This window comes from Heteronotia binoei, chromosome 4 (genome assembly GCF_032191835.1).
Source record: "Heteronotia binoei isolate CCM8104 ecotype False Entrance Well chromosome 4, APGP_CSIRO_Hbin_v1, whole genome shotgun sequence".
NCBI lineage: Eukaryota > Metazoa > Chordata > Lepidosauria > Squamata > Gekkonidae > Heteronotia > Heteronotia binoei.
In genome coordinates, this window is record NC_083226.1 from 82305147 (window position 1) to 82321542 (window position 16396).

Sequence of the window (16396 nt, forward strand, 5' to 3'; positions counted from 1 at the left end):
AGTTTGTTTCCAGAACACTTTTGTCCCCCTTAGGGTTGTGTTGTTAATTACTCATTGTGTAAAGAATGATTTTCTTCTTTCAATCCTGAATCTATGGCCCATCAGGTTCATTCAATACTCTCAATTTCTGATATTATGGGAGAGGAAAAAAATATGGCCCATTATGCAAGCACATCTTGTTGCAGATTTTCAAAGCAGTAATCTTGACTTCAGATTCTGTGCCTGCCTTATTCACCATTCGTTTTCCTCTGATGAATTTATTCTGCTGTTAAGATTTTTAAAATGCACTTTTCTAGATTGGGATGGAATGTCACTTTTGATATGTAGTGGGTGGTGTCCAGAGGTTTTTTTTAATGCAGTTGTCCTATTGCAGCTGCATAGTAGTGTCCAGCAAGCACCTTCCATTTAAATCTGACCAGGCTTAATCTGAAATTGACAAGCAGCTGCAAAGCCCTATTTTCATATTATCAAGTGCTGAGGGATTCTCCGCTATGTTATCAGCCACTTTGAAAAATAGGAGTCACAATGATCTCATAATATGGGAAAACGTGTTAAGTGTACAGAATGCATGGTGGACCCCACTGACATTGCAAACTGTGATTGTTGGCAATGTGTATGTGCGAGAGAGCACCTGTGCAAAGTTGGCTGCAACTACACCACACTTTGCGCAGGGCTGCAATTTGTATGGGGGAGGAGTCCTCTGGCAAAAACTGCAAGAGCTTTTTTCGTCTTGTGCCAGTAAATTGAATATATACATATACATACACACACACACACACCCCTAGGGCAGCTGCAGAGTAATGCTAAATTCCTGTCCTTCCTTGCAAATTTGCAGGGTTTTTTCTTTTGTGATTCTCTAATTTGATCCTGCACACTGGTCATGATCTTGGCATTTTTAAAAGCCTGTCCTGTGCTGATTGCACTCTGTCATCCAATTCAATCAATCCCAAGTGATTATTAAGTTTGGCAGTTCACAGAGGGTCCATGTGGCTCAGCCACCATTTTAATGTTAGGTTTCCAGAGACTTCCAGAGAGCTTTCTTCACTAAAGCATTAAAGGGAAAAATGTTTTCAGAGCTTTAGGCTTCCCATCCTAGGGTTTCTCTCTCTTTGAATCTCATGTCAATTTCATTCCATGCTGATGATCCCCCCCCCCTTTATTTTGTTTGCATACAGCACTGAAATCCACCCCCCCCTTTTTTGCCCTGGGGATGCTGCCATCTGACTCCTCTTTAATCCCCCTTCAAGTCAATACCAGCAGGGAACTAAATCTCATACAGTTCCTTTGAAACTTTTCACCTCTCATTTTTTATTCAGTGATCCAAGACTAGTGAGCCTCATAGACTCAGGCTGCTTGTAAAAAAAAAAAAAGCTGAGAAATGGAGCTTGTACACCAATGAAGGGGGGAAGGCTGGTGGAAGGTACAGAGTGGCAGAATGTCCTCAATGTGTGTGGGAGTGACCTTTAAGGGGCAGCAAAAGAGTGTAGGGAAATCCAAGGGAATCTGTACACTTTTGAATTACCTTCAGCTTGGAAGTGAAATAAAAGAAAAATTGGCACAAAAGCAGCCTTTTTAAAACTGGGAAGTGTGTGTGTGGGGGGGGGGGGCTGAGAAAACAACTACCAGAAAGCAAACTGAGTACTGAAAGGAGGGAAACCAATGCAGAAAAGCAAAGAAAACCTGACAGTCATGCACAGTGAAAGCTAGGGAAAGCACCCATGCATAATAGGCCTGTATCTATTTTCTCCACTTCATACTAAGGATGTGCATTCAGTTCGGCCGAACCTAATGCAGTCCTGAATAACCCCTGATTTGGATGTATTCGGCCCTGAATACATCCGAATCAGCTTTCCTATTAAGATACAGCAGCCAAATACGGATTCTCTATATAACACCAAATCGGTGTTCAGAGGTATTCAGAATTCAAAGAAAAAGACAGGAAATGAGGCTTTACAGCCTCAGGAACCTGCTTGCCTCCTTTCCCACCCTTTGAAACATTTTCCCACCTCTCCCATACCCTCCCTGGAATCAAGGAGGAAGCATTTGTTTACTTGTTGTATCCAATGGAATTACAAGTAAACAGTGTTCTGTGGCCAATCACAGAGCAGTGGTATACTGCTCTGTGTATGCCCAGAGAACATTTTTAAGGAGTCTGCTTGGCTGGACTCCATTGTTGCTGCTAGACTGGACTGAGAGAGAGAGAGAATCTGTGCTGTGCTGGTCCTTGGCTTCAACTGCTCAGCCTTCTTACCCTGCCTGTCTGGATTGCAGAAGACATCTAAAGGTAAATCTTGGGGTTTCTTTTTATTTTAGTTAACAGGATATAAGTAAAAGCACTTTTAGAACTAAGAGTCCCTTTACTTCTCCTGATTTGGGTGAGTGGCTTTTGGGGGGGTTAGGGTTCTCTTGGGGGGTGGGGAACTGGGGGTGGGAGCCTGGGGGGTTGCCTAATATTTTACTCTAGTAAAAGGACATTTTAAATTTCAGTGTCCTTTTACTTTTCCTATATTGGGTGGGCAGCTTGGATTTCTTGGGGTTAGGGTGAGGGTTCTTTAGGGGCAGGTTTGGGTTGGCCTACCTTTAAGTGTTAAAGGTTTGTTTTTTCACTGTTATAAGAGGTTTAAATATAGTTTTGAATTTGTTGCTGTTGTTGAGTGTTTGTTATCCCTTTTTGGTGGGGGGGGGGGCAGGGGTTTTTGGTCATTGTTGTTGAATTTGTTTTTGCTTGTCCTCTTGGTTTGTCCTTCATAGGGCTGTTGGTTCTTTGGGTTTTGTGAGTTGTTGAGGCAAGGTTTGGTTTCTTAAACTCCTTCTGGTTGCTTGCTTGGTGGGAGGGAGTTGGAGATGGGCTGTGTGGGGTTGTGGTGGGTTGCTCAAAGTTCTTTGGTTTTACCGTCCTTTTCTGTGGGGGGCCTGTCATAGTCCTATAGCTGGTTTTTGGGATTTCTTTGGTTGCCTGTGTTTTTTTTTTTCCTTTTTAAAATTTTGGGATATGGTTGTGTTTTAATAATTTTGGCCTTTTTGGGGGGGGAGGGGTTCTGGGCTGCTCTAACCTCAGTTGTTTATTCCTTTTTCATGTGCTTTTGGCTTATTCTTTCTCCCCTTCAGCTTGTTGGTAGAACTGAGAGCAGGAGGGAGAAGAGGACTGTGGCAGTGTTGTGGGTTAGTGTGACTCGATTGTGTGGTTCTTTCGGTGAAATTCTTGTTATGCAGTCTCTGTTAGCCTGGTTCCTTTTCCTGGCCTTTTTTTTTAGAGTTTTGTGGCATCTGAGGGTGTTTTTGGTTTGACTAGGGCCAGTAAATAGGCTGCCCCTCTAATAAGGGTGTTTTTAGTTAATGTGTTTTCTAATTTAAAACAAGTCTTAAGTAATCCAGTTTAGGGCTTTAGCATTTCTCAATCTCAACTGACTAGGCCAGATAGAGGCATTTTCCAAAGATTGTAGGTTTCTTTAAAAAGGCAGTGTAACTTGATCAGATCAGTTTAAAGAGATTAGGGTACCACCCATGACTGATCTTTCAGTCACTGAAAGCCAGTGCATTTTTTTTTTACATAGAGTTAACCACATCTCGTCTCTAGTCATAGGGGACACCTGATTTCTAGTTTGCAAGGAAATCTGGTTTGTCCCAGAATCTAGTCAGGAGATGTTTACCAAAGAGCACAGCAGTGCTTATAACCTTATTGCATTCATCTCAAGGTAGCCTTTTAAAAATTGCACCCAGGGAGAGGCAGGATCACCTAGTTTCCTATACCTTACCAGACTATTACCACCACCACCCTGCATAGGACAGGTTAGGGACCACCACCACCCCCTGTTTTGGTGGGAGGGTTTTTAAAAAGAAATCAGGCTACCTGTTGGTTCAGAGTTCACTGTAGTGAGTTAGGGTTGTAAAAAACCCCACTCTCAGTTCAGTTTGAGATTGGTTAAGGGTGTCATGAGTTATAGGAAGTAGAAAAGGGGCCCTGGGGCCAAGGCCAAGGAGAAGTCTAGAGGGGTGGAGGGGAGGGTGAGGACTGATGCACAGGAAGGGGATACACAGGAGGTTTCCCCCCCACCTGTTCATAGGGCCACTCCACAGCCACCTTCCAGCACTCCGACCTCTGGCCATAGTGGGATGAAGAAGACCTGCCTTGGGCCCTTCATCAAGGCTGCTGCTGGGTCTGCCCCAGCAGAGGTGCCATTAGGTGCTGGCACTGAGCAGGGATCTGCTGCTTGGGCAGTCCCTCCTTCAGCTGATGTTGCTTGGCCTCAGCAGCCAGAGGAAGGGCAGCAAGAGCATTCCTTCTTGGAGCTGAGCTTTGGGGACAGTTGTCTGTCCACAGTGATCACCCCAAGGAGGATACAGAGTGTTGTGGAGGAGCTGGAGAAGAAGCTGGTTGAGGACCAGCCCCCTTCTTTGGTTCTTTCAGGCACCAGCAGGCCTTCTGGGGATGGCCAGGAGGGGAGGCCGCATGTGGTGGAGGGGAAAGAGATGGAGACACATGAGGTGCCTCCATTTCAGCCCCCTCTCCACCTGGCAGCTAGCTCCTCCTGCCACTCCAAAACATGATGTGTCTGTCCCGAGCCCCTCACTGAGGCGGCTCCAGTGGATACCCAAGCTGCTGGGCAGTATGGTCATCCATACACCTCTGCAGTCTGGAAACACTTCCAGCTGATGGAGGATCCTCACTATGCGCAGTGCCAGCTGTGCAGGGCCCAGATCAGTCATGGGTGGGACCCTACCCATCTGACTCTGGTGGGGATGTGGAACCACCTGTGGAAGCACCACCAGGCAGTGCTTCTTCAGGGGGAGAGACAAGCTGGTGCTGGGGTGCCCAAGCGGCCACCACCACCTAGCCAGGAGGTGAGTTCTACTGTGACCACTTTCAGAGTTCTTCAAGAGAGTTCTGTGGCAGGGCAGAGACATCAGGCATCTCTGTCTGCGATGTTTGGTGGGGGTGGCATTGTCATGACAAGAGGGGGAATCAAGCATGGTAGAAGGGTAGTCACCTGGAACTTAGCCAGGATGGTCGTCCATGGGCTTTCCTTCTCAGTGACCAAGAATCCTGGGGTGCTAGGGTTGCTTGAGTACCTGGCACCCTGATACAAGGTTCCAGCTTGAAGCACCATTAGCAGGACCATTATACCATCTGTTTTCAGGGCGACCAGATCTGTGGTGAAGGAGCATTTGTCCCATGCTGCTGGGGGGACTATTCACTTCACCTCAGATCTCTGGAGCTCCCCACATGCATACAAAAGGTATCTCTCCCTGACTACACATTGGTGGCAACCCAGAGAATTTCAGAGTGGGGGTGGCACTAATGGTAGGCAGGGCCAGGGCCGCTGGGCCATCTATCACTGGGCTTTGCTGCACGCTGAAGCAGTCGACGCACCACACATGGTGGACAATCTCAGAGCCATCCTTTCATGGCAGTTAGACAGTTGGGTAGGCAGGGACATCACCATGGGCTTCATGGTGACAGATGGTGGCTCCAATATCAAGGCACACACAACAAGAGGAAGCCGTGTAATAAATGCCCACAACAAACTACAAGGTTCACAGCAGCAAATTATTGACAACACATTTATAATTAATTTAAAGAATGTAATTGTGAAAAATTCCACAGAAGCACAATGTAAACATTAAAAAACAATTTCATATATTAGTCAATGCACAGCAGCCAAGAAGGTCAGAGCGCCTGCTCCGGCTGCAACGCCACTGAGGATGTTCTCCGCAGCTGAGAACGAAATGTCTGGAAGAAAAACTTTCTCCAGTAGAACACGGCACTTGAGCCCGAAAGATTCTACAAACCCTAATGATGTTGCCAGCCGTGAAAACCTGAAATCTTTGATAATTTAATATATGTTTGTTATCCAACTTTTGCTTTGACCTGATAAACTCCCAATGCAAGTGAAAGACAACAAATCAGCAGTTCAAAACACAACTGATTCCACTGCAATAATTCCATTAATTCAGAGGCAAAACCAGTGCCAGTCTTCAGAGACTGTCAGTGGCATTGAAGCTGAACCCCAATTTCATAAATTGATCACGGGGGCGCAAGCTGGAGCTGACTGTTTCACATGGAGGCTTCATCAGATATTCATGTTGGGGTTATGCAAATCTTCATATCAAGGTTTGCTTGTATGCATTTCAGTGATACTTCCTCTTTGTGGGGGATTGCAGCCTCGGTTACGTGACGCGGGTTGCTCGGCCTTGAGTTTCTACAGAAACCCTGTAAGAATATTCTGTAAGAAATTACAATTTGTAGGCTTTTTCTACTATTAGTTATATATACATCTTGAGGATCAATAAAAATGTTGATAAAAAGTGGTAGACAGTATTTCCAATGAGACCACACCATGTATCTATACAACAGCATTACAATATTAGCAGTTTTATTTTCAGACTTTTCTCTAGTAATCCCCAGCATGGGGTATGCCTTTGTTTCATTGTTGTTACACACAGATGCTTACTGTCATAAAGCTTTCCTGTACAGCCTTATGATCCTTCTCAGTCTTTTTCCCCTCTCAGTCTCTACTGGCTGCCAGTTCAAACTTCATCAACGTATCTTTAAACTCAAGATTTTTGCTCCAATGTACATCATTCATCACCCTGACCTGGATGTTCTAGGGTAGACTGATCTCATCATTTCTCAAAAGCGCAGCTGGCCCTGGTTAATATTAGGATGGAAGAATTCCAGGGTTGCTATGCAGCGAAAAGCAGTGGCAACCACATCGGTTAGTCTCTTGCCTTGAAAACCCATGAGGTCTCATAAAGTCAGCTGCAACATGATGACATTTCATACACACACACACATATCAGTCATCTTACACTTACCTACACTGAACTTCATTGCAGGCTCAGGGGAATATAGTGTGATGCAGCAGAAGGAACAAACACATACACAGTTTTTGCTAAAAACATGACGAGTCTATTAATTGGATGAAGCCAAAAGAACATTGGCACAGTGGGTGACCCTCTTGCTGCCCAATAACCTCCAATCCACCTTCTAGGAGATGACATCTCAGAGTGCAAGACCCTGGGATCTATGTGGGTGCCAGCTGCTGCATGATTCCTTGCCACCTGATGGTGAAAACAAGCCGGCAGCTTCCACTTTGGTAAGAGGCTGAAGGGCTCCATCCCCCAAACCTTTTAAGGTAGTCCCCAAACTGGGGGAGGCAAACATGCAGGCCTGGCCTCCCCCCAAAAAAGGCTCCATCCCAATACCCAAACAGCCACAGAGCAGGGTGATTCCTAAACTTCACTCCTGCTAATGTTCCTAAGCCTGGAGCCAACTCAAAAGCCCATCACAGATACTATGGTGCTAGATGTCCATCCCCCACTCAGAAAGGTGTAGCCTGTCTACCCAAAAGAGGGCTGTCTGCCTAAACTTAATGTGTCTAACAACCTGTTCCACAAATAAGGTGTCTAATAACTTGTTCTCCAATGTCTCTATGACCTGTGATGCAGCTTTGGAGACCTTTCTTCTAAATAAGTCCACTTTTTCTGGTGAGGTCCTGCTGTGCCAGTCCTGACATTCTAGCAGTCCAGACCACAGCAGCATTATCCCAGGGAGCCTGAAGTGAGGGATCTTGAGATCAGCAGTCATTGTTTTCACCAAGATGACTTCTTTTTGGGTGGGAAGATCATTCTTGCCAAGCTGATGATGATGTTGTCTGAAAAGTCCCGTTGGAACATCTGGTTCAAGATAGTCAAAAGAGGGCCAGCCAACACATGTCCAAGCAAGATGATTCCTTTTATTAGTTGATCATTTTTTTGTATTTTCCCTCTACAGTTTATTTTCCCCCAAAAAATTATTCTTAGTCTGTCTCTTTCACCGCACTCCTTACCACAGTCCTGCTCATGTTTTATTAATAAAGCTCTCATAGCCATTTATTCTCTCGAGTAGCTATACTTTTCTTTCCATTTACCCCCACCTGCTCTGTAAGGTCCCTAATTGTTAAACATCCATCACTTAGAAAATTCTAATTTTCCTATTGTTCACAAATGCTTTAAGGGTGCTGACATGCTGGGTCATTTAAGAAAAACCTTTTAGAGAAAGGCCATAGGAGAAAGTATTCTAAGAGTTGTAACCAGAACAAAAACTATTTCTGCCAAATAGAAGATTGCCAGGAGCAGCAATTTATTAGGGACAACTGACATTTAGTGACTGCTTAATGTGGAATTTATGGTGGGTTGGGAAAGCTATGCAATTTCTAATTAGCCTAGAGCTAAAAGAAGTCCTGGAGTTGATTGCATACAATATATATTATCTGAATGACTGAATACTGCATACTAACTGCGCAGTAGGTACATGACATTGTTTGGCTGACCAAATACTACTTAGAAATTGAGGCACCATATAATTTTGTTTCCTCCACCTTGAAGATGTCTCCAGGGCTTTTTGTTCTTGTCCTTGGCACTTAAACTGATTGACTGAGACCGCTGCTGCATAAGTATTATACATGAGTAGGTCAGAGAGACAGAAACATAGTGCAAGCTCAGCTGTTTGCGGAAAAATAGCCAACTAAAAAATTTAGAACTGGAGCTTAATTTCTGTTTTTAAATAATGTTAATTTTCATTTGTGCCTTAAGCACAGCTATTTTAATTACCAGAATAGAGATTTTCTCCTGTGCCAGACAGCTATCTCAGCTCACTCCAGTTTGGATTTAAATCCTGATATGTGTAAGTTAAAGGACAGTTTTCAGCATTGTGAATGAACTCTCAGGCTGTCTCAGCCCATCATGGATACCTCACCCTCCTCTCTCTTGACATCTGCAGGTCTCCATTAGTCTCATAAATGGAAAACAAGAGAATGAGGCTGGCTGCCCCAACATATCTCTTTAGCCCTGAGGAGCCCTCAAACTTCCTCCAGTCTATGAGTTATTTGAAGTCTTATAAAAACAATGTGAAGTTGTATTGCATATGATAAATCTTTCTCAAGGATCTGTAACCTACCCACATTTTCTGATGTGGCCAAATAAATCAGATACTTAAAACAAAATGGTAGGAAAGAGAAATATCTTGAAAAAGCTGTTTGCAATTCCAGCATTTTCCAGAATAATATTCCCTGTCCTAGGCACTAACAAAAATAGAGAGACCGATTCCTAACAAGCAGTTGCTCTGCCCCCAGGTTCTGCTTTCCCTGGTGCAAGCAATCAATTCCCCACCAGTTGCTGCAAGGGTGAATTTTGGATTGTGGTTCCTTCTGATTTCCCTCACGGCTTCCAGATCTCTAAAAAAAAACAAGAGCAGGAAGCTACAAGGGAAATTGGAGGGAGCCATGGATCAAAATGAGCCTATGCAGCAACTGCTGAAGGATTTATCGCTTGAGCTGGGAAAAGCAGATGCCTGGGGTGGGGATGGGGAGCAACTGCTAGTGAGGAATCAATAAGAGAAACAACATTACAGTAAACTGGTCCAAGAAAACTTTTGAAAAATCACGTGAAAAATACAGTAAAATCAGATGCTACGATTCCTGAAAACTTTCAGCTATGATAATTAGATTACTTGATGGCAAATCTGTGGGCAGTCACAAGTGTCTCACAATGCAAAGTGCCAGAGGTTGCATTGCCTCACAGATTTTTTTTTAAATTACTTATGTCCCTGTACAAACCAGAGAGCCGCTTTCTCTGTAAAAGCACTCTTGGGCACCATATTTCTTAAAGACAGTGCTGCGCTGCTTCTCTTCCATTAAACCATGGGTGTCAAACATGTGGCCCATGGGTCACAACAGGCCCCTGGAGGGCTCCTATCAGGCCCATGAGCAACTCACTATTGTCTGCTTCCTTTTCCCTCTCTTGCTTCCTTCTGCATCACAGCTTGCTTTGCCAGGCTTGCCCAGCCAAGCTACAGAACAGTCTCTATTTTCTCCATTGGCTGACGAGTACATGAAGCAACTTATGTAAAAAGCTCGCAATGCGCAGCCATTTAATGTTTTTTTCTCTCAGTCTTACGTTCAAAGCATTGACCATGAGATTTTTGTAATGAATGTCAGTAAATCAAAAGTAGGTTTGCAACTTACAGATACACACTTGAACAGCATACTCAAGATTGCTACAGCACAGATATTGTCTCCAGATTTTGATGCAGTAATTCAGAGCAAGATGTGTCAGAGACTGTCAAATAAACAAAATATTTCATGAGTGCTAATCTTTTAAGCATGTTTTATTTTAAGTTTTATAAAAAATATTTGTGTTTGTGAGGTTTATAAAGATTACATCTCTGCTACCTGGCACTACATTTTATGACACACATGGCCTAGTCCAACAAGATCTCATTTATGAAAGATTATGCCCTCATAACAAATGAGTTTGACACCCCTATATTAAACTAACCAATCCAGACTTACCATTGTGCTATTCAATAACGGGATGGATTTGCAGGATGCCTTGCACATTACATTTTTAGGTGCTGTGGTGGATGAACAAAGGTCTTGCCTCTTCCTGATTATCTCTGTTTGATGTGTCATGTGCAGGGCTTTTTTTGTAGCAGGAACTCCTTTGCATATCAGGCCAAGCCCCCTGATGTAGCCAATCCTCCAAGAGCTTACAGGGCTCTTAGTACAGGGCCTACTGTAAGCTCTTGAAGGATTGGCTACATCGGGGTGTGGCCTAATATGCAAATGAGTTCCTGCTACAAAAAAAGCCTTGATCATGTGTATGTGCAGAATAGTTTACACCAATCAGGAGCCATGGAAGACTAAAGGAACCTGCTGGAAGGGAGGGAGGGAGAGAAGAAGAAAAAAACTGTTCAGCTGTGTGTTTGTGTCCACACAGTATTAGGTTGACAGATCCTGTCTCAGGAGACTTTATGGGTCTTAGAACCTGACCGTAGAAGAAAGCAAGCTAATTTCAGTGAAAACTATAAAAAGGAAACTACGTTGTCTAAGACTCTGGTTTTCAAGGAAAGCAAGCTAATTTTCGTGAGTACTTTAAAGAGACTGTAGCTGTCTCAGAACATAGTTTCTGGGGAAAACTGTCTATATAATTGGAACACTTTCCCTATGAAGAAAGGTTAAAAAGCTTGGGGCTCTTTAGCTTGGAGAAATGTCAACTGCGGGGTGACATGATTGAGGTTTACAAGATTATGTATGGGATGTAGAAGGTAGAGAAAAAAGTACTTTTCTCCCTTTCACACAATACAAGAACTCGTGGGCATTAAATGAAATTGCTGAGCAGTAGGGTTGGAATGGATAAAAGGAAGTACTTCTTCACCCAAGGGGTGATTAACATGTGGAATTCACTGCCACAGGATGTGGTGGCAGCTACAAGCATAGCCAGCTTTAAGAGGGGATTGGATAAAAATATGGAGCAGAGGTCTATCAGTGGCTATTAATTATTAATTGCAAACACCTAGAGTTTCTTATTAACATTAAAGCCTATCTTTCTAGAATCTTCAGCGACGTGTTCTCAGACGATCATGAAGATCGTCTCTTGTTCTCTGCAAGCACTCAGGGAGGTTGCCAGTCTCCAGACTGGAGAATCTAACTCAAACAAAACAAAAAAGCTCATCCTTGCAACAAGAGTTCTCACAAACCCGTGTCTGGGAAAGTGATTTCTTCCAAGGGGCTTCGGAACACAAGTTTAAGAAAAACAAACAATTACGGTAGAGGATTTCAGTTTCATGATGTTTTGGTAACTGCCTTCTAAGTTGATCGGTCTTATGTATTGCTATTTGTGAGACAAAAGTATTTGACCCGCAAACGGTCCTAAAAGGTCAGGTGCTCTAGGTCGGTGGTTTTACGAGTGGGAAGTGCAGAAATGTATATATCTCAAATGTAGCTGGGCACTCACCTGTGTTAGCCTCCATCAACAAGAATTTTAACAAATTATGGATATTATTAAAACTGCCATAGCTTAGACCAGACAAGATAAACAGAGAGAACTGGGGAAAATAGAATATCATGACACGGTCAAGCTGCTATATATTTTCTGAGCCCTCCTGAAGAATCATGTTTAATGCAACAAAGGGTGAAGAATCATGTTTAATGCAACAAAGCTTTTAAGATCCACTGTTAGCATACAACTCAACAATTTTCATCATCTTGGCATCCCTAATGCACAGCATTTGTGGGTGTGCAAAAGCTGTGCAGTGCTGTGTCTATTTGTTACATGTTTTTAAGTAATTAATTTAATTACTTACTTAAATGACCTGCAGAGCATTTGCCTTGTTGGAGATAAATTTGCTCTGTACGTTTTCCTTGTTGGGTCACATAGCATCTCTGCAGAATCATTTCAAGTTAGGGAAATTGTGAATAATATGGTGTCTATATGCCATGTTCTTGATCTAAATTGTAGCCCTATAGAACTATGATTTTAAAATATATATATATAAAATTACTGGGCATGGAAGTTCCCAACATCAAATGTAATTTTGCCCTTAGAGAACTTTCTGCCCTACTGCTGTTTACTTACTGTGGCCCACTGGTAGAACATCTACTTGTAATGCAGAAGGTTCCAGGTTCAGTCCCCAGTATCTCCAGTTAAAAGACTCAGATAGTGGGTGACATGAATGACCTCTCTGCCTGAGACACAGAGAGCCACTGCTAGTCTGAGTAGACAATACTGTCTTTGATGGACCAAGGGTCTGATTCTGTATAACACAGCTACTTGTGTTCTAGTGTTCAATCTGAAGTTTATTAGGTGAGTATTTCAGTCTGTTGTATGGGGAATCAACTAGGAGTGTGCAAAAAAAGAAATCAATGGCCCCCATAGGGTATAATGAAGAATTGGTCTGGGGGGGGATCCAAGGGTCAGGGACTGTTTTTTAAAGGAAAGGAAAGGAATCAAATTTGCAGGATAGCTACTAGCGTTTTTCCAAAAAGTCGGCCCCCTCCCAGCCGAGCGGCATTGCTGCTTCAGGCTGGGGGCCGGGTTTTGCTCTCCCAGAAGGAGGGAGGGATGACTCAGCTCCCTGACATATGGGGAGCTGACGGGGTGTGGTGTCGGGGCTATAAAGCCCTGGCCCCATCCTAACCAATGCAGTTCTTCTTGGCTCTTGGTGCAAGAGAGCCACGTTGGTTCGAGAGCCAGGAGTCGAGGAGGCCATGGAGCTTGGGTGGCCTGTAGCACGGCGCGAGTGGGGCTGAGTGCGATCGCGGCACAGAGCGGCTGGCAGCACAGAATGTTTTTTTTTCTCGGAGCGTGCAGCTCCGTGTTAGTTAGCAGGTTTAGGGGGGATATCTTTGAGGGGGTAGGAAGGCATTGGATTGGCAGCAGGGCTCGCCCCCCCTCCCGTGCATTAAGGGCGGTGGGAGGCAACTTAGGGGCTATTGGGCTCCCCCTCTTTTTTCTTCAGTTCGTAGTCCACCCCCCCCCCTTGCCGGCTCATCTCTTCCCTCTCCTTCTTCAAGAGGACAGAGGAAGGGCACCTGGTAGGGAGGCCTTGGGGAGGGAGATTGGTGGGGAGAGATGGTGGTTCAGGGGTAGAGCATCTGCTTTGTAAGCAGAGGGTCCCAGATTCAATCCCCGGCATCTCCAACTCAAAAGGGTCCAGGCAAAGAGGCGGGTAAAAACTTCCATCTGAATAGACAAGACTGACTTTGAGGGACCCAAGAGGTTCTAATTCAGTAGAAGGCAGCTTCAGATTTCTCACCCTCCCCCCCCCATACACACCCTTGGGTAGCAGGGCTGTGAGAGGCAGCTTGGGGGTGTTGGGCATCCGCCGCAGGGCGCACCCCTTCCCTTCCCCATTGTCACATTTTTAAGGGTATCCCTGTCTGGAGATCAGGGTTTTTAGTGAGGTGGCATAGCACCCAAGAAAGGTCAGAGCACGTCCAAAGGGAAGCAGCCTGCAAAAAAGCGAACCCAGTGGCCCGCTTCCCCTGGGATTCGGGTGAGGAAGCCCATCTGAGGCAGGCCATTATTGGGCAGCTGGATGCGCTGGAGTAGCAGCAGGGTGCTGCCAGGGCTCCTATATGAGAGGGCCGTCGCCAGGCATCCGGGTGGTATTCCAAGCTGACTTTTGAAAAAGATGTCCTGGCTCGCCTTTCTGCTTTACAAATAATAATAATAATAATAATAATAATAATAATAATAATAATAATAATAATAATAATAATAATAATAATAATAATAATAATAATAAAAATTATTCTTATATCCCGCCCTCCCCCGCTTTGGCAGGGGAGGGCGGGATACAATGGCGGGATACAATGGTGGAATACAATGGCGGGGTACTATGGCGGACGTGCGGCAGGAGCCAGACCGGGAAGACGAGGCCGATTTGGAGGCGGTAGGCAGCAGGGAGCGTGGCGCTCAGGGATTGGAAGGTGAAGTAGCACATCCAGCTCCAGCTGTGGCGGCGGTGGTTTGCCCTTCGGGGGTAATGGGTAAGTCCCCAGCACAACCCCAGCTGCTAAGCTGGCCATGGGGCCCAGTCCAGCCTGGTGCCTCGCAGGCCTCGGCGGGTCTGGTAGTCACATTGTCAGGACAGGTGAGGCCTTTGGAGCAGCAGGCGCAGGCTGGACCCTCCTGGGCTTGGAGCCCGCCTTGTGCAGTGCCTCAGTACCAAGATTTGGTTGGGCCTGTTTTGCAACCCCCCAGGCAAGGGATGGCCACAACTTCATCATAGGGTTTCTCCGCTTCGGCGGCGACGTCGGGGGTATTGCCATGTGGGGGCCAACATCAGCTGTTTCAGCAAAGTGGGTGGCCTGGTTATCATTGGGGTACTTGGCATTATCTCCCCAATCCGTATGGGTCCATCCCCTTCCATGTCATGCCATATTGTAACACTGCCCTACCACTAGGGGATCATTTGACAGTGGCAACTCGGGAAAAAATTTTGAGGGGCGAATATGTAGATGTGTTCAGTCTCCTCTTTAGAGAGCTCGAGAAAAAAGACAAGGAGGAGCTCGACGATAAGGAGAAAGAGAAGCTAAAACGCCATAAGATGGACAGGACCTGGTCCAACTGGTTGCCGGGTTTCCTGATTTATGTGGGGGTTATAGCAAGGGCGCAGCCTTATGGGCTGCAACTTTGTTTCAGTATTGTGACCTCGTGCACCGGGCGTACACGGATTTCATGGGTGCAGTGTGGTTGCAATACGATGAGGCCTTCAGGATGAGGCCTTCAGCGGCTTTGGCTTCAGTTGATGTCCCCCGCGAAGCCCAATACAAGGGACAGGGCAGACAGCAGGCATCTGGTACATAGACAGCAGAACAGCGCAGGGGCCCACAGTGTGGCGGGCCAGTCGGTTCAACCCCGACTTCTTTGCTGGGAATTTATGTCCAAGGGCATGTGTTCCAGGAAGGCCTGCAAATTCAAACATGAGTGCCCGCTGTGCAGGGGGTCTCACGCCTTTTCAGCGTGCAGTAGATCAAAGGCGAAGACTGGTGCCAAGCACCCCAGTGGGGGTGGAGCCAGCATCCGCCTGAAAAGGGGCCGAGCCCCATTCATCTGAGGGTACTTAGAAGGCTGCTAGGGATTATCTGATGGGTAGTTTTACGTATGGATTTAGGATTCCGTACCAGGGGCCTAGGGTCCCTGGTTTTTCCCCCAATCTTCGCTCGGTAATAGGGATGGAACACGTGGTCAGGGCCAAAATAGGGAAGGAATGTTTGGAAGGGAGGATCATTGGCCCATTTGAAAACCCGCCATTACCCACATTATGGGTATCCCCCTTAGGAATGGTGCCTAAGAAAGCGCCGGGGAAATACCGCCTGATCCATCACTTATTTTACCCCAGGGGTGGATTGGTGAACGATGCCATCTCGGAAGTTCTTTGTTCCGTTAGGTACACTTCCTTTGATTAAGCGATCAAAGTGGTTCAAGGTTGTGGTGTGGGGGCGAAATGGCAAAATGCGACATTAAGTCTGCATTTCGTCTTCTGCCAGTACTCCCAGAGGATTTCAATTTGTTGGGTTTCACATTTGAGGGGAAGTACTACATGGATAGGGTCCTATCATGGGCTGTTCAGTGTCCTGCGCAGCTTTTGAAAGATTTAGTTCCTTCATGGAATGGGTACTGCGGGCTAGGTCGAGGTTGAATGATACCGTTCATTACCTGGATGACTTTCTCTTCATGGGCCTCGCCGGGTTGGGACAGTGCGCCAGATTATTGCGGTCATTCATGGACCTTGCTCGGGAACTCGGGGTGCCATTAGCGCATGAGAAGACTGAGGGCCCCAGTTCAGTTCTTACTTTTTTAGGCATCGAGTTGGTGTGATAACATGGCTGTCGTGCATATTATCAATTCTTTGTCATCAAAATCAGTTGTGGTAATGGATTTGGTGCGATAGTTTACATTGCGTTGCCTCCGGTTGAATATTCTTTTTCTTGCCCGGCATGTTCCGGGAGTTTGTAATGGGGTGGTGGACGCACTATCTCGTCAACAGATGGAGGTTTTCTCCTGCTTGCTCCGGAAGCAGACCAGTGACCAGCACGAATGCCACCGGAGCTTTGGCAGCCTGGGAGGT